The sequence below is a fragment of the Triturus cristatus genome, chromosome 5_2 (assembly GCF_964204655.1).
Source record: "Triturus cristatus chromosome 5_2, aTriCri1.1, whole genome shotgun sequence".
NCBI lineage: Eukaryota > Metazoa > Chordata > Amphibia > Caudata > Salamandridae > Triturus > Triturus cristatus.
Window position 1 is genome coordinate 405,127,356 of NC_140588.1, and position 21,768 is coordinate 405,149,123.

At 42.5% G+C, this 21,768-nt stretch overlaps 1 protein-coding gene across 17 annotated transcripts in view; it reads left to right on the plus strand.

Annotated features, from left to right (window-relative positions):
- The window catches only part of IKZF1 (IKAROS family zinc finger 1), a 262,341-nt gene that overhangs the window by 556 nt on the left and 240,017 nt on the right, over positions 1-21,768 (plus strand). The gene's annotated exons all lie outside the window — the stretch shown is intronic.

Genomic DNA, 21,768 nt, shown 5'->3' on the forward strand with positions numbered 1-21,768 from the left:
CCGTCAGCATCCATACTCCTGCCGATGCAGTTCTAAACTTCACTCTTGCAGGTTGCACCTGTAAGACACTTGCAAATAAACTTTTCAGATGAGTTTGTTCGGGGTGAATCAGTCGCAGGTGCTTCCTTTGTTCCTTCTGGGGCTTCTAACTTCCAATAGATCAATTCAACTTTTTGGGGAGGCCCTCTGGGTTGGGTGTTATGTTGGTGGTGGTCAGGGTTAGGTTTTCTATGTTTGATTTGTAAATACACTTCAATGTTGTTATAAAACAATGCGGAGGATTGGCGGTGAGGGGCCCAGGACAGGTGAATGAAGCGTCATTTGGAGTGAGGCAGGGTGCTGCTGTGCTGTGTGCGTTTCATGCGTGAGGTTACTTGGTTGCACCAGGAGGGGTTGGGGGTAGGGGATGCAAATCCAAGGGAGTGTGCACGGTGAGAGATACGATGCACAGCATATATGCGTGTGAGAGAGAGAGAGAGAGTGGGGGAAGAGAGGGGAGAAGAGAGAGTGAGTGCGAGAAAGAACTGAACTCCCAAAAAAACTCTCAAAAGTACTTCTGATCAAAGTGAATCAAATAGTTAAGAGTGTGAAATTCGTTTCAGACTCGCCAGTTTAACTAGCACCAGTAAATATACATGCACTTTGTGCCGGAGTGTGTGAAGTTCTTAGCTCAAAATATGAATCCCATTTAATGATTGCGTCGTTCAGATGCTAGCCTTCCAAAAGTGTTGATATTAGGGAACTAAACTTTGCCATTTGTGCCGAATGCATTTGTGCCCGGCTACTCCATTCTGTTTCTGTGCGCTGTATAAGAGTTTCACGAGACATGCGCCACATCCGGACAGAATTCTGCGAATTTGGTCAGGTCAGGTTGGTACTGGGAGTTGGCACGCGAGGCCACAATGCACCGGCCCCTTCAATGTCACTTTATCGGTTCGATTTTCGTCCCTGGGCGGTAAAGGGGACATAGGTAGCTTTCCAAGACATGTTTAAACATATATTAAAAGTGAAGTAAGGCGACAAGGAGCCCGAGTGTTACAAAGGAGCAGTTAGACCACAACAAAGTGAGGAAAACAGGCTGCAGAAATAGGGAACAACCGAAGCCCAGCAATTTAAGGAAGTCGTTTTGAAAGCAAACTGGATAGCAGATGCCCGTCGAGCATTTTGACATGAATGTCAAAACAATGTCCGTGTCTTGGTTGTTGGGGTTTTTAAGGAATATTTAAACCAGACAGTAGCCAGCGAATTCAGTCTCCGGAAAGGACCCAAACTTTACATTTTTAATATATTCTAATATTTTAAAATCTAATGTACAATTGAAAACACGTCAGAAATTGCATTTATGAGGAAACTGCGTACCCATGTAATACATGTAAGCCAATTATTAAATCCAGTCACCACAAGACAAACACACACTTTCTCACGTGACAGGCGTATTCCAGTGAGGTGACAGCATTGTCGGACAAGTTGACAACGAAATAGCGGCCACCGATCCACTTAGCGTGGCAAAACCCCTTCTGAGCAGAAATCGAGACAGTCGGCAACTTTTTTCTTTAAAGGTTTAGTGGCTGAGCAGCTCGTCTGAGTTCTTTCTGGGGGGTGCACTGCTGACGACCTTCAGCCAGAGGTGCGCAGTCCGCGACAGGGGGTGACAAGCGCTAACATTCGTTGCCCCCTTGTTTACCAAGTGCGTGGGGCAGCCTGCACCTAGAGGTAGCCATGAAGGTGAAAGATTAATGCAACCATAGCGTTATGAATTAGCATATATTTTCAGAGTTCTTTGGGTATTCAGAAGTACAGCCTAGTGAGGATGCCGTGTGCCCTGGTGCAAGGCAGGAAACTGTTTTTTTGGCTGGGGATGGGGTAGTTCAATATAGCGATTATCAGGGTGTATGGCCCCCTCAGGGCTCTGAGCCCCGGTGCTACTGCACCTGCTTCACCAACGAGAGTTACACCCCTGAGGTTTAGACTTTTCCCATCATTCTCGTCGGCATTCGCAGCTTTCATCACCATTCTCAAGTACACAGACCACTTCTTTCACTAGCCCTCCTACCCCTATGCTGTTGTTATTGTTTGTTTACGAAAGGCAGTGCGTGAACTCTGTCTTAAGGGTCAAAGGGGAGAGAGCGGCCTATTAGAAGCGACGCACGCAACCCGTGGAACAGGTGGGGCGCTCACTTTAGGCTACTGCGGCCGCAGGGTCACCCAGCAACGCCTCGTTCTAACTTACGTGTTGGTGGCTGAGAGAGTGCCACTCGTGGCATTGCAAAGTGTTATGCGTCGGTCGACCCCTTGTTCCCCCACAGCAGTGCAGCGTGCGCTACGGATGCCCCTAGAAAAGTGTATGATGGAGGAAAGGCCCGTGCATGTTTCACTGTCTGGCGGGAAATACCCCTCCTACATAAGCGACACTTTGGTAGCATCAGGTGCTGGTCCAGTCCGCTGCAGTTCGTGTACCTTCGAGACTCGGCTCAGTACCGGCCATTTTGTGAGAAGTTGAGCGTTCAGATCCCATCTGCACTCCTGAATGTCCCAACATTACTTGGGTTACTAGATTTGATGGGACTATCTGACAGAAATATGACAAAAACGTGTATGTATGAACTTTTCAAGCCCCGGATGTATCCCCCAGAAGGCTTCATCATGTTAGTTTTATAGGGTACACACACTTACCTATTTTGCAGCAGTAGCAAGCGTAGGACAAAAGTCACTTCAAGTCTGGCGCCTACTAGGAGACTTTACCCCGCACAACTTTGGATCAGGACGTATTAAGGGACAGGCCTCTCGGAGACCAGGTTCCGACACATCAGTTGCATCATGAAAGCCTGGAACATTTTAAGACTACCTCTGTTTTGCTTTTGTGCTGCAACAATTGTATGCATTCAGCTTTTCGGCTCTCTACTTCTCCAAGTCAATACTTTCTAGAGGGGGTTCGTCACCTCACGGCGTAGCGCTTCAGTCGAGTCAGGACTGTGACCAGGAAGAGTAGGGCCTAAAGTGAGTACATTTACCGGCAAGTAACCGGACCACTGCTGCAAAGAACACCCTGGGCTAGATAGAACCAAAGCGTGTTTAGCCCAGCGCACACTCTGTTACAATTTGCGCTATATTATTAAAACGTGCTCTTCAAAGCGCTCCACAGCTGTAAACACGTTAGAAGCAAAGTTTTAGGTTGCCAAGCTGTTATTACTGTGTTTATTTATTTTGAATCATATACTGTTGTTTGATATCTAAGTTCTTAATTTTTTACCTTGAATTACTTTGCGCACCTGTCTACACTGTAAATATTTTCCTCTTTGGCCTATTTGTACCTTTACATAGTAGTGCACCTATCTCCCCTGGCACACATTTCCGCCGAATTCTGGTGATTTTTACCTAGGGTTTCTTTCGTATTTGTCTTTTGTTCTATCGTATTTGTTTTTATTAGTGTCTAACGGTGCCCCCTGGTTTCTGTTGGCGATTATGTTCATGTTAGCCAGTAGAATGCTCCTTGTTTGTGTATTCTCGACATATATAAGCCAGTATCAAAAACAGACATGTTGCAACTGGATCTGGTAAAAAAAAGAACATTCAAACAGTGATGTGAGGCTGAACATTGTATCTGTATAACACAAAATACATAGATATGTTTACTAAATAAATGGCATGGATCCTATCAATTTGCTTTACATGGGATTTCAACTGCTGTTAAAAAAAAATAAGAAACATCAACCAGCCTTTGTAATTGCACTTTAATGCAGTAATGTTTACAAAAATATTATGGTTTGAAGTGTAAAACGCATAGATAAAAATATACTGCATTTTTAAACTTTACCAGGCGTAGTACAAATTGTTACAAAGTGGGTAAACAACATGTACATTCCAGTCAGAACTGATCTAAGTCCCCCTGCGCGCCAGTATGGGCACATCCCAGATCATCTGGCCATTTTACATCCCCACCCTACACACACCTTATCTCCTCCTTACACATGGACAGGCAGGACTGGGACCCAGAAGCAGCCATGGGAAACTCTGTAATCCCAGCCCAACACCACACACCCTCTGAGCGAATGAGCCCGACTCTTTTCAAGGGTACAGGGGATGCAGTTCATCCCACAAGCAATAATGAGGAAAATATGTCCTGGATGAACTTCGATTAAAGTTCTGCACAGTATTCAGGAGCATTATTCATCCACAGCAGCAAAACCTTCCCACATTGTAGCAGCCCTCCATGAAAAAAACACTTTCGCTGTGCTCAAAGCAGTCAACACCGCACATTCGAGTCTTGCATACAAAAATAGGAATGCAGTTTGTTCTGTCTTTTTATTTAGATATGCAGTGTCTTTCTCCTGAGGCCAAAGGGGAAATTTCAGCCCTATGGCACTTACAACTATGGACGACAGCTGTGGATAACGTTTTCACATTACCCATAAAGCATTCTTCATACAATGCTAAAGTCCCTCTGCAAAACCACAGCAATTTGTGAATGGGGACATCCAGACTCTGTTTAGATCAGCAGTGTCCATTGCGGGTTCAGGCAGGCCAATTCCATGCTAGATTTTCAGGGCAACCTCTGACGACGTAAATACATTGCCACTAGTTCCAATATAAGTATATTTATTTTATGTGACTGTCCTGAACATCTCACATACATCCGCCCCTTCTGGTCCTTTCTATAGCTTAGATGTAGCAGTGTTGAGGAAGAGTGAGTTGTGGTATTTTCTGAATCATAGGCAATACTTAGAAAAGGACACTTTTAATTGGTGTCTGCTTTACATTTTACAAGTAGCGCTCTTTACACCCAGGGTGTCCAGCATTGGTGAACGTTGACCATGATCCAAGGCAGATTTCCAGATGCCCACTTTGGATAAATGTACATATAATGGATCCAAAAGCACATTATTTACACAGCCAATGGTTATCTTTCAAATCTGGCATGTGTCAAGCTTTCTTGACCTGGTGTTGGACTTCTTCTATAACCATGGATCCATAGGACCTCGCCTTTATAGTGAACGATAGTGCTGTTGCTGGTGGCATTTGGACATGTTTGTATGGTACATATTTTCCTTCTTAGCCATTTTCAGGAGCTATGCAGTATGGGAGGGGAGGAGGAGGGCTTGTTTGTCCAGCTTGTTGCACTGGGTGACCAGACGTCATGGCAGACTGGCCTGCCATCCTAAAGATTTGCTTTGAAATAGGTCCTTAGGTTATGTAGGCAGCCAGGAACATGCGTGTATTCACCCATGACAAGAACCTCAGATAGTAATCTCCGACACTGAGATGGAGGCCTTCTCACCCACACACCCTCTACATTTTGGGACCTGTAGTGACTAGGAGGTTCAGGGAGGCTGATCTGAGCAGTCTGGTGGGCCGATACAACCAGCTGACCTTGTGTAGGGAGGCCGGGGCTCTACCTACTGAATATGTAAATAGATATGTAAATTCTGTCCACAATCAGTACCCCTGTGTCATGATATCGACTTGTTTTGTTAATAGCGCTTGCTGTCACTGATTTGTCACACTGCAGAACCGCAAGTTACTGTGTTCTGTATTTGAAATCTGTCACACACATTGTACTGATTTTAGAAAGACTAAATACTTTTATTCCTGCTTGGAATCTAACCTATCCCTACACATTACTAGCAGATGTTTGCGTCCTGGCATCCCATATACTGAGCTAATTAGCCAGTGAACCGTTTCTCTTGCCCTAAACTCTCGGTTTGTGGAACTAGATGCCAGACTCCAGGGCTACTCTTCTATTTCCGAGCTTGCACTTTATGTTCAATGCTTTTACAAAGTGCTTCTTTCACTGACTTCTGAACACCTTCAGAAGAGCCGCACTCTAGACCAGTGTCTCCGAGAGAGTGAGGATAGACCCGGCAGTGCCTCCTTGCACTCTGTTGCTTCTGACAAGGAGACATAAATTAAAGACCAAAGTGCTACAAGAAAGGAAAAGTGAGAAAAGGAAGAGAAAACCGAGCTAAAGCAGAACTATGACATCTGGCAGTACCAAAAAAACCAAATAACAACAAAATAAACACGATGAGGAAAAAGGTACATGCACATAATAAGATGCAATCTTTTTTACTGCTTTAGAATTTTATTTTGGGCTCTTAAAACCGTTCTATGTGTCTATTTAGATTTTAGATTTACTGTCAATGCATCACTTTAAAAATATCTTTAAGCACAAACATGAATATTCACAGCAGTGTTTTTCTATGGGATAATATAAAACATGGGAAATGTTACGTCAGCATATGTTAGATTCCATTCAGGTGATTTGGCTTGATAAAACATTTTATTTAATTTTGCTACATCTCACAATATTGGCACACACTATTTACCGAGGCTACACGACCGAGTTTCCAAGATGACACGCAGGCACAGGTGGCTTTCGATCATCTTGCATAATCAAAGCGCAGAGTTGCATTTATCTCATTTCATGCCTACAATTAAGTACAATGCTTCATTCCCTTTAGTCCGTAGCAGCTCTAAATTGAGTTTTATCGTGTGCTTTAATTCTTTTGTCAATAGGAAAATGGAACGTACCGTGGCATAAGGTAGAGTTTGCAAAACGGGCGCTCTGTGTATGCCTCCAGATTGCAAATTCGCTTCTGAATATACATCCACTGATTTCCAGACCTTGTTCTATTAACTTGTTTATCGAGTGTGCAGTCAGGGTACCCGTGATCCAATGTTACCTTCCCCTACTCGGCCACATTGTGAGATTCTGGGAATATTACTGTACCTGGGTGAACCTTCGTTCCTTTCTCTGTCAAAACTAGGACGCCTACTAAGATGAAGGGGCGTGCACAAAAAAATGGTTGTTTGATTTTTAGAGTTGTATAAATGGGATGGTAAGCTGGACTTTGCAGTTTTAAGGTTAAAGGAATTTAAGAGCCCATCTCAAAATAAACCTGATTTACTTTCAGGTGAAGTTGGTGTTTCTGTTATTAGTATTTAAAAATGGAGGCTCGTTTGAAAGTTTTTTTTTTAATTCAAAGTATTTTTATTCCATGTTGTTGCCGGTAAACCCTTTATCTATAATATACTGCAGCACTACGGTTAACAGAGTCCATGAAAACACCCCACTCACTATCATAGCTCGGTCACCAGAACAATAAACATGTGGCGGTTCAGCTTTTCTTTGGCCTTCAGCACGTCCTGGTATCCTAATGCAAGCCCTGAGCTGACAGCAGCAGCTGCAGGACCACTTGCTGACCATATGGAGAAATAGAGGAAATATAAATGTGGAAGTGAGCCTTCTGACAACTATGGCCTCCTGAAGCCCAGTAGGACACTCTCCAGAATGAAGCCTGGTAAATTGAAAGTTTGATCCCATCAGTCAGTTCCTTATTTCTAGCTGAGGCCATAAAACGTTCTGTCTTAGAGCCACGAAACCTTGTTTCATGTTCTTATCCCCCAAAACAAGACAGGTCATTTAAATTCAGTATTGGTCAAACTAAGAGATATTTGGCTCGTAGTATGCCAACACTGAAAAAGGCCCTTTGTAAAAGCACTTACATAAATATGAAATGAAATATTAACAGCATGGCAAAACTCGAACGCTGTAATTGTGCTGAATAGAGTTCAAAACACATTTTAGTGAGTTTTATTCTAAGTTGGGTTTTTGCTGTGCACTGTCGGAACATGCTAAACCAAAACTTTGAAGCTACACGTTGGGAGGCATCCGTGCACCTCCTCCAAGGGTCCCATAGGAAATGTTCAAGTGTGACCGAAATGCATAATATGTTGGTTTACGTAAAGTACAGCAAAAAAAAAACCTTTCACTGACTGCCCATGATAAGTTTGAATTGAAGTTAAAGGTAAATACAAATTAATGCAAGGGGCTGGTGCCTCTAAAACGGATTGTATGTCCTATGCGCAAGGATCATTGACATCAGTTGTATTTTTCACTCATTTCTGGATCCTACTGTGTATACCCAGGCCCAGCGCCTTGAGACCCTCACAGGTGAGTAGCGCCCTATATAAACCCCTGATTGATTGATTGATTGATTGATACATGCGGAAGGTGTTGATGCTCCTCTACCACCCATGACTCTTCGAGCAGAAGGAGGAGCTTCACTCCCCAAAGCTGTGTTGTCTAAAGATCTTTGGCACAGTTCCATGTGAGACCTTGGCGCATTCGTCACTTTGAACTTCCTTTGGTTTGTCATGTAGTACTACGCCCAGCGCACATTTCAACACTTAACATGAGATAATGTGATAGGTGTTAATCCATTCAGAAGAGGCTTTTACCCACCCGATGGTCACTTGTCAGTCCAAGTTGTTGCCAGAGTCAGTTTGCCAGCATTTATTATTTTGATCATTGAGTGTATTTGGTTTCTTCAATCAGAAAATGTATTTCCTTCACAGAATTTAGATCTGTACAAGTATTTTAGTTCTGTGATTGAATCTCTTTGATCCGATTATTATTGGTAGATTCTGTGATATGTATTTTTTATTGATTAAATCAGTCAACCCATGTTTCGTTCAGTGTTGAGGAATTCCCATGTGAACTTCTTCTAGGCTGGAACAAAGCAATTCAATGAAGCGATGCAATTGGTTGTACAGATCTCAATATTATGTAGAAAGCGACATATCCAATAAGCTTACAGATGTGGCCCGTGCAGGTAACAGCCGGGTTGAGGAGGTGGGAGGGATTTCGACGGACGATGATGAGGGAAAATTAAATATTTATTTAATTTTCCTTCGTCATTGTCTGTCTAAATCCCCCCCCACACAGCCCCACTGCTCTTACCTGCACGGGCCGCGGCTGTAAACTTAACAACAGACATGGACAATACCATTGATGCCAATTGATTACACAGAGCAGAGTGCCCACCTGGATTGATCTCAGTTAGACTTAAAATATATGCCTTATGTATTGCTATGCTAATTTAATTCTTATTGAAATATAAGTGCCACTGTAGTCAGAACTGATGAACCTTTTCGAACTGAAAAATCGACTCCACCTTGCTCTCAGGACAACCGCTTCAATGTTTGTCGGTCAATTTAGCTCCTGCTAAACCTGCTAAACCACTGCCCACACTTGTGAACCTTATCCTAGCCAGAACCCTGGATGACAAACTAGAGGGGAGGAGGGTATAGTACAAGATGACTGGTGGTGATGTACATTTATTTCTCTGAGAAAGAAGTGAGAGTTTGTGGTGGCAGAAGTTTTAGGGTTGCATGAAATTCGAGGGTATCGAGAGGCCCTGATTTTGGCCAAAAGCTCCATTATCTTCTATACTTCCCCTCATTTATAGGGTATCCACTTACAGTGGCTTGGAGTAGGATCCTTAAATTAAATTTTGAAGACACGAGATGAGGAGTATGTGTGTGAACTCAGGGAGCAAAACCTTGCTCAGAGAGGTTGTCAACCGTACCCAAGGATTCAAAGGCTCATCCAAAAGTTCATTTCACAAACCTTTTTTTATTAGTGTGGTTTCATGTGTTTGACTTAGGGCTGACTCACACTTGAATTTTCAGTGGGTGTGTGTAAACGTAACTCCTCCCATGTGTTAGGGTGAAGTATGACTATTTCATACTTTAAGAAGATGATTAAAGTTTCTGGCTTTGCTTGGGATGAGTTTCACATACCTCATGTCATGCTCTCGTCAGGCAGAAGTTCACCAGGAAAAGCAGCTGTGGGGAATTGCTTTCACTGAGAATTACTAGTCCTGAATGACAGTGGGTCAACATTGACTGATTGTACTTCCTCTTGACTGCTGCCTGAAGTCCTTTTGGCATCTGGGAAGGGAGAGTATGTGGCAAGTGTATGACTATAGTTGTTGACTGACAGCACCCCTTTTCAGCTTGTTTAAACTTTGCAAGCTTTGAGTTCATAAAGTTGTTGAAGTTTTAAAATTTTTGCAGAGTTGCATTGCAGTAAATTTGACAACTTCGCACATCCCTAATTTCCAGGATTAAGACACATAGGGGCATATCAGCAACAACCGGCGATAATTATCGCTAAGCGCACTTAGCGCTAGGATAATTATCGCCGGCTAGCGTGGATTGTTATCGCTGAGATAGCGTGCTATTAGCAACGCTTATCTCCTCAGCGATAAAAATCCTAGCGCTAACTGCCTAACGTGAGATTATCACTGGAAACCCAGCGATAATCTCACGTAGTGTGGCGTTAGCTTGCTGATAGGGACTCACAAGCTAAGCCATGATAGCCACCTTCCATAGGATATCATGGCTAAGTCAGTCCTGAAGCAGGCGTAAGGAAAGTAGCGATAACAGGGGTTATCGCTACGTTTCCTGCCGCTATGCTTCATAGAGTGGGGCTTGATGATAGGAGAAATGTCGCTTAGCGACATTTCTCCTGTCATGTTAGGTCTGGAACGCCCACTTTGCATCTCATTAGAGATGCAAAGCTGGGCGTTAGGAATCCCGACGCTAAAGCAAGGTTTCACGCGTTAGCGTGGCCTTGCTAATTAGGTGATAAAATTATCGCCGGTTTTCGGCCGAAAACGGCCGTAAAAGCAGCGATAATTTTTTATCGCCAGCTTGTAAATATGCCCCATTGTAACGTGGGTACAAGTGGTGGACATCAGAGAAACATAGTTTCGAATGTCCTATGCTGTAGAAATAGCAGTAGGAGTTAGGAGGAAGCCTTGGTAAAATCAAATACTAAGGCCATAGTGTGTCCTATTGGCCTGAGAAGTGAAATCTGACATAAGCATGCAGCTATAATTTCCAAATATTTCTGCATTTCCCGGGATTCAGGGAATCCTGTGAGAGAATGTTACAAAAATCTATAGAAATTGCAAAAATTTCTATCCACACTCATTATCGATAATGCATACTCCAGGCGGCTGCCCCAGATCACATAGTCTGTTCATAAATGCATGGTGGAAATGTATGTGTTTTTTTTACCAAGAAATCCCTTCCCCTATACTACCAGGAAATATTGGGTGTAACCTTACCCTCCTCACCATGGAAAGGCCCTTACTTCGACAATATGAAGACGTAAATTTTCTATTTGGGTAAGGTCCTGCCAAAGATTGTAAACAATTGAAAACCCATGGGTGTGATTTTTCAAGAATATTCAAGATATTAGCTTCCCAGAAATGCCTCTTGGGCATCCGCTAGTCATAGTTTTACTACTAATGCTGTTTAATCATGACACAGCAAGGGTGCATGGGCCCTAATGCAACCCTAAAAAGAAACAGATGAATAACAGCTGCTCCACTACTGATGGCCGCGTTCGTGGATGGAAGTTATTCATTCAGACATTTTGGACCCATTTCCAAGTCATAACATACATTTGATGACCAGTGCAAGACGTATTCAAAAAGCCATTAGCACATTTTCTTTAACTTCATAGATACTAATTTGGAATATACTAAGAAAGCATGTTTGAAATCCTCTTTTCTACGAGTGTGGGACAAAAGTATTCAATTGGATTTACAAGGTTGAGAACTTACAAAAACTCGCCAAAATCGAGACAGACAAGGATGAGCCTCTTCAGCTATTCGCATTACAAAAGCAGACAATTCCTCCAAAGAAACTTTGAGGGTTCTAATATTTTTGAATAACTCCTCCATTTGCTGTGTGCATAATTATCCTTGTTAGATTCTTTTACAAAAAATCCCTAAAACATGCTGTCCTTTTCCGAAGCGTGGAAACTATGGGTCTACTGAAGCTTGCTCTCTATTCAAGTCCCCCAATGAAATCAATCTGCTCACTAGGGATAAAACTCAGACTCTTGTCCTCTATACCAAATCTGGCTCGTCTTGTGACCCTTGCCTTGCCTACATCCTTGATCTAGATGCCAATACTTGCTGCCCTATTCTTACCATGTTATGCAATGCTTCTATTGCTACTGGGCTTTTCCCACTCAGTTGGAAGCAGGCGCTGGTTAGGCCTTTTCTAAAGAAAACGACTGCAGATCCAACTATGTTCAGACATTTTAGAGCTATTTCTTTACTTTCTTTTTCTATTAAATTCTTTGAAAAATAAAATAATAATTTGTAATCAACATTTCTCACAAACAATGCTTTTTTGACCCTATGCCAACTTGGGGTCAACCTCTCCAAGGCAATTAGCTGGCCTCAGTGGCCCTTCTTGGTGATCTAAGGATTGTGTCCTGCTTTGGTCCTTGTAGACGTTTTGTGAATTTTGACATGATGTGGCGTGATCTATTGCTTTCTCGTCTCAGTCATGTCAGCATCCATGATAAAGCCCTTGAGTAAATAGGTTCATATATCCAATCATGCCCAGGTCGTCCATCTTCATTCATATCAGTTCAATGTTAAGAAAATCTCTAATTGTGTCCTTCAGTGCTTTTCTCTTAGTGGAACACTTTTATTTTTCCTCTGGCTCAATTATTTTAATGCTTTGGCTTACCAATGGAAAGAAGAGTATTCATACATTAGTTATTTTGTCTTTAAATTTGTACAATGGCAAAACAAAGTTCTTGTCTTGGGTAATATCTCCTCTCCCTCGTTCCTTGGCTGGTGTCCAGTGGATCTGAGGGGTTTCCTGCATTATTTAACACGGGTTTTGCCTGTGATCTGACACGGTTCTTTTCCACTAAGGTCAACAAAGTCTTCTCTTCCTGTTTCTTTTTAACATATGTCTATGTCCTGATCCTGACCATTTGCCTCATTTCTCCTTTGTTTCATAGTCTGGGTATGAAATGCAGAAGCACAAGATTCTTGTAATGGTTAAAAACGAAGGCCTCGGTTTTGAGAACATTTGTCTTGTCTCTTATGCCCACTTCCCTAACAATTATTGGAATTATTTAGAGTTCATTGAAGCAGGAGCTCCACCATAAATTCCTGAAACCTAGGCCTTGCTGAATTTGTGGGGAGTCAGAAAATTGATTTTTAATTTGGAAATGGGGAACCCTTCCCAACTTAATAAACACTTCCTGGTTAAGTCTCACACCAAGTCTCAGTGAACCTTTGCTCAATCCGTGGTAGTTTTGGTGCAAGCAGAAGGCAGTTCCTCATAGAAATGTGTGTTATATTTAAGCAGTACCAACAATTTAAAGTCAGGAAAACAACACAATACAATTCTCAACCAACGTAGAACAATAGAAAAAATTGAAATAAGCAAGCAGGTATAAAAATTGGACAGGGGAGCCAGAAATATGACTTTAAAACATTTTAAGGCTAAATGCGCTAGAAAAAGTAAAACAGCATTGAAAAATATTTGTTTACCTTTCACCATGCACAGTGTGATTTCTTGCCTACTGCGTTGGAGTGGAGATCAGATGCACCAAGTGGGTCACCTCTTTCAAAGATTTTATCTTGGGACTTAATCACTTGTATGGGGCTCAAAGTCTTCCTGTAAGGCATAGGTCAAGTTTGAAGCCAGCAAGGGTCTTTAACAGTCATAAACTTTTTATCAGGCTCGCTCTGAATGTAATGATTTTGGCCTTCAGAAAGAAGGATTTTGTAGCAGCCAAGATTATTTTGTGGCTTGGCAGGGAGGTGTGGGGGGCATGTCCTTTTCCAAGATTTTACCTTTGGACATAGTCATTTTTTTGGTTCTCAAAATACTTCTTGAGGGTGTTGCTGAGCAAGACTCCTTGAGCCTAAACACCTTTACAGCAAGATCCCACTGAATTAGTTTTCAACCTGGTAAAAAGGTCTGAGCAGGACAAACCTATTTTCCTTGCCCGCCTACAGTGTAAACTTCCTGGGGAAGCCTAAACACCTTGTCCTGGTCCATCGGAGGTGGAAAGAAAAATTTACCTAACACAGATTATTTCCAACTGCTGACAAAGTTCTTTGTGGTTCTTCCTACAGCCCACAGTTTTCATAGCAGGCCTCTAGGCACCAGAATTGGCATATTAAAAAGAGCTTCATCTCCGCTTTTTTGCCTTTAAAAGCCAGAGAAGCGGAAATAAAAATATCGCCCTATCAACAACAGAGTGCTAACATGCAAAATCGCATGTTAGCACCCTTTTTCACTACGCTTCCCTTTGCATCTCTAATGAGATGCAAAGTGGGCGTTCCAGAGCAAAATAATAAGAGACTGTCGCTAAGCGACATTTCTCCTATTATAAAGCTTCACGCTAACCCTGTTAGAAACAAAAAAAGCAGCGCTAACCACGGTTAACGCTGCTTTTTTACGTCTGCTAATTTTCAGATTTAGCTATGTAATCCAATGGGAGGTGGATTACATGGCTAAATCCACCATGGGCTATCAACAAGGATATCTCTATCCTTGTAGTTTTATCACTGCATTACCAGCGATAACCTCCCAAAATGCCGCTATCGCTGTATTTTTTATTGCCTAGGTGGTTAGCGTTGTTAATAACACGATAACCAGGCGATATTTTCCAGCAATAGCGGGCATAAAAAAAATTAACGCTAAGCGCCCTTAGCGTTAATTTTCCCCGTTCATTGTTAATATGCCCCCAGGTTTCTCTACATCAAGGTGTCTCATAGTGTCCAATCCTCTGTGGTCCTCTGGCACCTCTTGGAACCAGGACACCTCATGTTTATTTGTTACTAGAGGAGGCAAACAGGAGGTCAATAACTTAAACCTTGTAGGGCAGTTTTAGTCGCTGGGTACCAGCATGAGTCTATGAGTCATTTTCTTCCTGCAAGGTCTTTTTTTCTTCAGATGTTGCACTCATGGGAGGTGGTTCATTTTTAGGAGGTGGTGATGAGATGTCGATCTTATTTTCTACACTAGCCAGTGATTGCAGCATTACCTACACCTAATCTTCTCTACTTTCTTAACTTACACTGATCTCCTTTTGCAGCATTTTGTATTTGCTTTACAGTAAAAATCCCCAGAAGCCCTAAATCCAAAATGGGCTATCCCTTCTTCCATCTTGCAAAGTTACAGGTCTGTCTTAGGCACTCTTCTATTTAGATAAATGATCCTCTCCGTTGTCTTGCTGTTGCTAGTGTTGCAGCCAGAAGGCGCAGAAGTGCAGGAATGCCTAAAAATGCCTAGGCTGCCAGGATCTATTCTATTCTGTTGTTTCTTCTGCCAGTTGTTCCCGTCCCCCTTCCGTATGGCTAATTTCTGTTAGGTGATGAATAGTTACCAACACCCCTACCAGCACACTGTCATGAGTGCAAAACTGGTTCTACACCACTTTTGGATTCAACAGCACAAGGTATATATTTTTAAATTATTTTCCCACAAAAATTAGCAAATCAATTTTTTTGATTAAATCTGATTTTTCAAAGTAAGTGGTAAATAAATGGGAATAATTTTTCCATCATTTTCCCGGATGAAGATTTGAAATAAAGATTTTAATCACACCAAGGTCTGTTCACAGTGAAAGCAGGTTTTGGACATTTATTCACTATGGTGACATTGTCTTCCCAACATGTTGTGTACCAATTTTTACATATTAAGTCCATAGCCATGCAGTCTACCAAAGCATTCTTTAGGGGTGACTTATTTAATGTATTAGAATAGATGGTTTTAAATTGCAGCCCAGCCAGAGCACAATGGTGTTCCTGCGAGCGATGTCTTTTGTCAAATATAAGGCTGATTTAGATAGACACTGCAGCGGACATATGATGAATAACTTCTAAACCATTGGTGCGTTTTCTGCACCATCTGACAATTTTAACTGGAGCATTTTAGGGGCACAGTGCATGAACTGTGGCACTAATGAACAGCGTCCTAATATCCCCAACAATAGGGTTGAGAAAAAGACCAAAAATCCAGAGAGAAGTAGACAGAAAATGGTGACTTTTTTGATATGTGGAACAAATCTAACCAACAGGGAGATAGAGGTTTTTAAAATCAGTCATACAACCTTCAAGAGATACTGTGTAATAAAAGGTGAATGACCAACCATGATCCAAGAAACTCCAGAAAATCATATCATGAGTTATTTTTCCACAAGATTTGAAGCATGCCACTTCGATGGCTGAGAGTCTAGTGTCTTTTAAGCTATAATGTTTGTTGTGCTAACCCTATTTAATATTTACAAAAACTCACACACTTGTCTAGAGTTCCTTGGATGTTAGTTGTCCAAACTTCTTATATAATAAATGAGGGAACCACTTGATTCCCAACTACAGAGCTTCAGCTGGCTACCTTGACCTGACCAAAGCAAAACCAAAGGGGATGGTGGACGGAGTATTGAACATTGCAAGCACTCACCCCCAGTCAACTGATCTGGGTTTAATCCATCATCATTCTTTAGCTCACTTCGCCACCCCAGTTCAGACATGGCCATATGCAAATCAGTCTGACCCTGTGCCTCATGGGAACAGTCCAGCCCGAACTGCCAAGCCATGTCTTCCCTGGACCGGAAACAAGCATCCTGGGGCAAGTTTCTGGCTAATCAGCCATCATCAGCCAGGCTAGCTTGAATCCAGTGTCAAAGTGAGCAAGGGACCCACGTCTGGGCATACCCTGCCAATTTAGGGCGAACAAAGCAAAACCAAAGGGGATGATGGACGGAGTGTTGAACACTGAAAGCACTCATCCCCAGTCAACTGATCTGGGTTTAATCCATCATCATTCTTTAGCTCACTCCGCCACCCCAGTTCAGACATGGACATATGCAAATCAGTCTGACTCTGTGCCTCATGGGAACAGTCCAGCCCGAAATGCCGAGCCATGTCTTCCCAGGACCGGAAACAAGCATCTTGGGACCGGTTTCTGGCTAATCAGCCGTCATCAGCCAGGCTAGCTTGAATCCAGTGGCAAAGTGAGCAAGGGACTCACGTCTGAACATACCCTGCCAACTTAGGGCGAACAAAGCAAAACCAAAAGGGGATGATGGGCGGAGTGTTGAACATTGCAAGCACTCACCCCCAGTCAACTGATCTGGGTTTAATCCATCATCATTCTTTAGCTCACCACGCCACCCCAGTTCAGACATGGCCATATGCAAATCAGTCTGACCCTGTGCCTCATCCCCTTTGGTTTTGCATAATCAAAGCGGCCTTACCTCCGCTATCCAAACCTTCTCTAATCTCTTCGGTGGATTTGATAAGAGCGGACTCTGTACTGTGGCCCTCTCAAAATCCATATTGAGTTGGATCTAAGCCTTTTGTCTTGCCTAAAAAAGGCGTGAGTTGTCCATTCATAGCTTTTTCGACCAATTTAGCTGGTAACGGAAGGCGAGATATTGGGCGGAAATTATTAGGATCTTTAGGATCCAGGTTAGGTTTTTTCAGTAGGGGGAGAATTGTGGCGATCTTCCCCTACCTCAAACATTGAGCAGAATAAAGAGCTGAGTGAGCGGGCAACCGGACCCGAAGCCCCTTTGATTACAGATACCGGGCATCAGGGAATGTTCAACACTCCGTTTTGCTACCTTGGCCTGACCTCCATTCCACCAAAGAACCTCTATATAACAGTGAAATTAGCCATACAATAGAGTTGGTCTGCCACCAGAATGTAGCATGCATGAAAAAAGCAAAACACAAGGAGAAATTAATAATTTCTCCATCTATCGCCATTCTAAAACCAGGTATTTCCTAGCGTTCGTTTTTGGTGTTGCCTCATCCGTGTAAATCTGGGGCAGCGTCAAAAAGCAATGGGTGTTGCGTTAATGCCCAGTGCAACACCCATTGCAGGCTTCTTTGCCACAGAGGACTGCGGCGGAAAGGGGCATATTTGCAAGTATATATGGGGAATAGCACAACGCCACCAGAGCGTCAAATAGAGTGACGCTCCATTGGCGATAGGGGCTTGTACATATGCCACAATGTTTTCTAACCACTCAGCAGTGTTCTCTCATGCCAAAACATGGATGATTTCCATATTTGAAATCATTGGGATGAATTGTGCACTTTGCCAGTCAACTTTATCGCATGGCTTTCAAGGACTTTCTTGTTCGTCCTTTCCCACAACTGTATAACCCTCTCAATCATTTTGTTGAATTTGTTGTTCACGTTCCACAACATTTTCTCCTTTTGATTTTCATGGTGGTCAGCCAAAGTATGTCAGGCTAAGTGAAAGTTGCAGGGCAGCCTTTTCTCACTTATCTCCCTGAAGAAAATTAGGCTCCAGTCCCTTCTCCTCCCAAGGAGTTCCATGCCTGATATTCATTCTAGAACGCCACGTGCACCGTTATCAGACTAGCAGGCAGCCTGGGCTTCTGCCAGACTGCAAAGATGCGTCCACGTGATCCAGGAAACAGTATGCCAAGAAGACAGATACCTCTGCTAGGGCTGTGCACTCTCAGTAGACATCCTCCTGCTCACATTCCAGCTCTCCTTCTCTTGGCCTTTGCTGATCACCCACTTTCAGATTCATCTTCGCTCCCTGGTATGTTCACTTCAGTGGATCTTTCTCAGAGGTACCCATGTGTAAGTACTATGGGTTAGTCTAAAACAAGCACTATGATCTTGGGCAAGTAGATAGTTCTCCCCCATTTTCGCAAAATAATGCTCAATGACCGAGACATATTGGAGTACAGTTGTGTATTATTTGGTATTACAATCAATTGCGTAGCCATTTCCACTAAGTCTCTTCTGCAGATTGTTACGGAATGCTGTATAACCACAGAGTTTGTAATTGATTTAGGGAATCACTTGTAGAGACCCATTTTATCCCTGTATCTCTTGAACACGCTCACTACTCCCTTGCCTTTTTGTCTCACCAGTGACAGCAGTGGTGATTAAAGGTGTTAAGGAGAAACTCACTTCGTTTTGATGTATTCTCCATCCACTCCTTTTCAATATGCACAAATAAACATTTTTTATTAGGAACTTGAAATTTATGATTTGCTTTGTTGACATAAGTAATTCATAAACAAAAAAATAAGAGTAGAAATTACATTTAAGTGGAAGGAATAATTTACATCTATCAATACGATCTCTATACATCCCAGATTGAAGTTTGTCTCTTGGTTTATGTATTTGTCTCAAACTGAGTGACCGAATATATTTTGAGCTTTTTTTTTTTTAAATGACTAAACTCAAAGACTTTTAGCCTTGTCGTACATGCAGGAAGTAACCACAGGAAAAACCCTGTTAGCCATCTTTGATGGAGACCGTGCCTCATATATCTCGAGCTGTTATGGCCTCAAGAGAACACCACAATGTCTACTTGCTTTGATGCTGCAATGTGTGATGCTCTTAATTTAGCATGTTAATTCTGGCATGAGCTTGCCACGAATTCCTATCTGCTTCTATAGTTTTGGCAATTGAGTGTATTTCCTCAAACAGATAAAAAGAGCAAACACCTCTGTTTTTTGCCCCAACTCTCTGCAGCACAACAAACTTGTTTGAGAAAAGGATACAACACATGAAGAAGGGGCAGCTACTCCTCAGGCATGGAGGAGCGTCGTCCCACCTGCTGGGAGTGCAGTAAGGCCAACACAAATAACTAAAATGGCATTTCAATGTCATTTTATTTATTTGCCACCCCACCGCCTTCCGCTGTCTACAGCGGGTTGAATCCTGCAAATGCAGATGTCAGTACTTGTCTACAGTAGGCATGTCGGATTGGCAAGCTGTCTTGCTATGGCCAGCCTAACATGCGCACTGAAGGCCAGCACTCCAAAGGCTGTGAAAAAGCTTGAGTATTGCTGGCACAGGTCCCCAGCCTCAAAATGAGCGTTGGGTAAGTCTGCTCCCACCAATCCTGGAGCTGCTGTCACAGCATGAAAGCAGCTCCTGTATTGGTTGGAGTTTCGTTCCACAAACAGGAAGGAAGTCCTTTTCCTGCTCGTGGAAAGTAGAATTGCCGCAGCGGTCGTGCTCCAGCTCCATATTAATGGTTAGTGGAGAGCCTTCGCGCCTCACCATTTTTTAATTGAAACTAGCCCCACTGATGCTGTCACTAGTGCTTTCAACTGCTCAGAGCCTATCCATATGATTTCGAAGATGTCACCAAAGACCCTGGACTAGTTCCGCTGTTGATGCTGTGCTATGAATATTGCATTCTGGGTATCTTCTCACTTACATGGCTATTTTCAGTACATCTCAAACGCCCTGTGAGATCTATTTTACTCTTGTCCTGTGGATCCTGAAGAAACGGGAAATCTCTTCACTCCCCCACCCCACTTTTTTCTGTGTCTAAAGAGCATGTGTGGTATATTATGATGACCATTAGTCCTCGCCTGAAACACAGCTTGACACCCGCAAGATCACAGCTATTGCTACTACCGTGAAAATCTCCTCTCTTATGAAATAATGCCTAATTGGTCATCCCTGCTTCAAGAATTGACATCCAGAAGGGGAAAGCTTCAGTCTAGCCTGGCTCGAGCTAAGGAATATAGGGTCCGATTTAATGTTCAAAGGACTGTTTACTGCGTGACAGGCGTGAACTGATACCCCATTTGCGTTGCATATAATGCACTTGTAATATGGCGGGCTGGATATCTGTCTCGTTTGTGATGGAGTAACCCCTCTGCCAAATTCTAAATCAGGGCCATAGTCTACTTCTGCGACATAAGTGAGGAATAGATAGAGGTAGTAAAAGCTTTGCTACTTGCAACCCTTTTCAATTGGTTTGCAAGCCTGTGAATTAATGAACCGTGCCTTTCGAGCTTTAAAATGTAAATATTATTATTTATAGAGGCTGGTAGTTCATATCTGTTATTAATGACTGTCCATTATTACGATGCAAACTGAAATTTTAAAACAGTTATTGGCTCATCAGCTGTGTCAAAGGTTGTGTGATATCACCTCATGGAATGTTGTTGGGGAAGATGTTTTAACTTGTGGAAAAGATCTTGGGATCCAAAAATCTCAGTGAAAAAGGGATGACGTAAAACATTAGATAATCTATTAGGATACAGGTAACGAGTAAGGGGTAAGGTGTAGTATGGTATGGCTAAGGGGAGAATTAAAAGAAAAAGGTAGAAGGAACAGGACATGTTAAGGAAATAGAGTGTATGGAAGCCTTCCCCTATAAAAAAGAATTTACTTCAAGATGCCCAAATAAATTCGAATGAAGTTCGAGGAGTTCTATGTGATGGCCTTGGCCTCTCAAAGATGCAAAAGAGTCTCTCTCCATACAATTTATGTTGGTACAATCATGATCAGAATCCGATTCATGATCTTGGCTATTTGTACCCTCTTAATTTCACACGTCTATACTGGGATCCAGCTCTGCCTTTCTAGGTTCCTCCAATTGAGGGCATTAGTTAACACACTTTGCTTGTCTTTGTTCATAGCCCGAATCTCTTCATCTTTTATAAGCAGCATTTGCTTCTTGTATTTAAACTTGGGAACTCCTTTGGACAGAATTCTGCAGCCCTCACAATGAATAGGTGATGGGTGTGTACGTTCTCTAAAGGATAGGTTTTGCACTGGAAGAGGACCCTTCAGGTTCCAAAGCTTTACTTTAAGACTTTTCCTACTTTACACGTCCGCTGTACAATGCAGCACACATGCAAAGTTGTAAAAAAAGTTAGGAGAAATGAAAACATTTCTCTTACTTATGCCTGCCTCAAGGAGTTGTACGTTTTTGGCGCAAATCCCTGTAGAAGAATGTTTGTAGATAGGGATTTGTGTCAAAACTCATGGGTGGTGGCTAGGGAACACCACCTTAACGCAAACTAGCACAAAGTATTCACAACACCTCTTTGTGTTAATTTGGGTAACATTCCAGTGCAAAACCTGGTTAAATCTCACCTCAACCCTTTGCACCGGGTTAGTGCCACTTTTGTGACGCAAACCTGGCACAAAACATTAAACACACCTGGGCATCTTTCTGTGTCTTTAATATTGCATTATGTTCTGTATCAATGGAGAAGATGAACTAAGGTTTGACACTTTTTGAGTCACTAGGGGCTATATTTATGATTTGGTTTGCATCGTATTTGCAGCACGTAACATGGTACATACGTGACGCAAACCTTAAGTGAGATTTATGAATCCACAC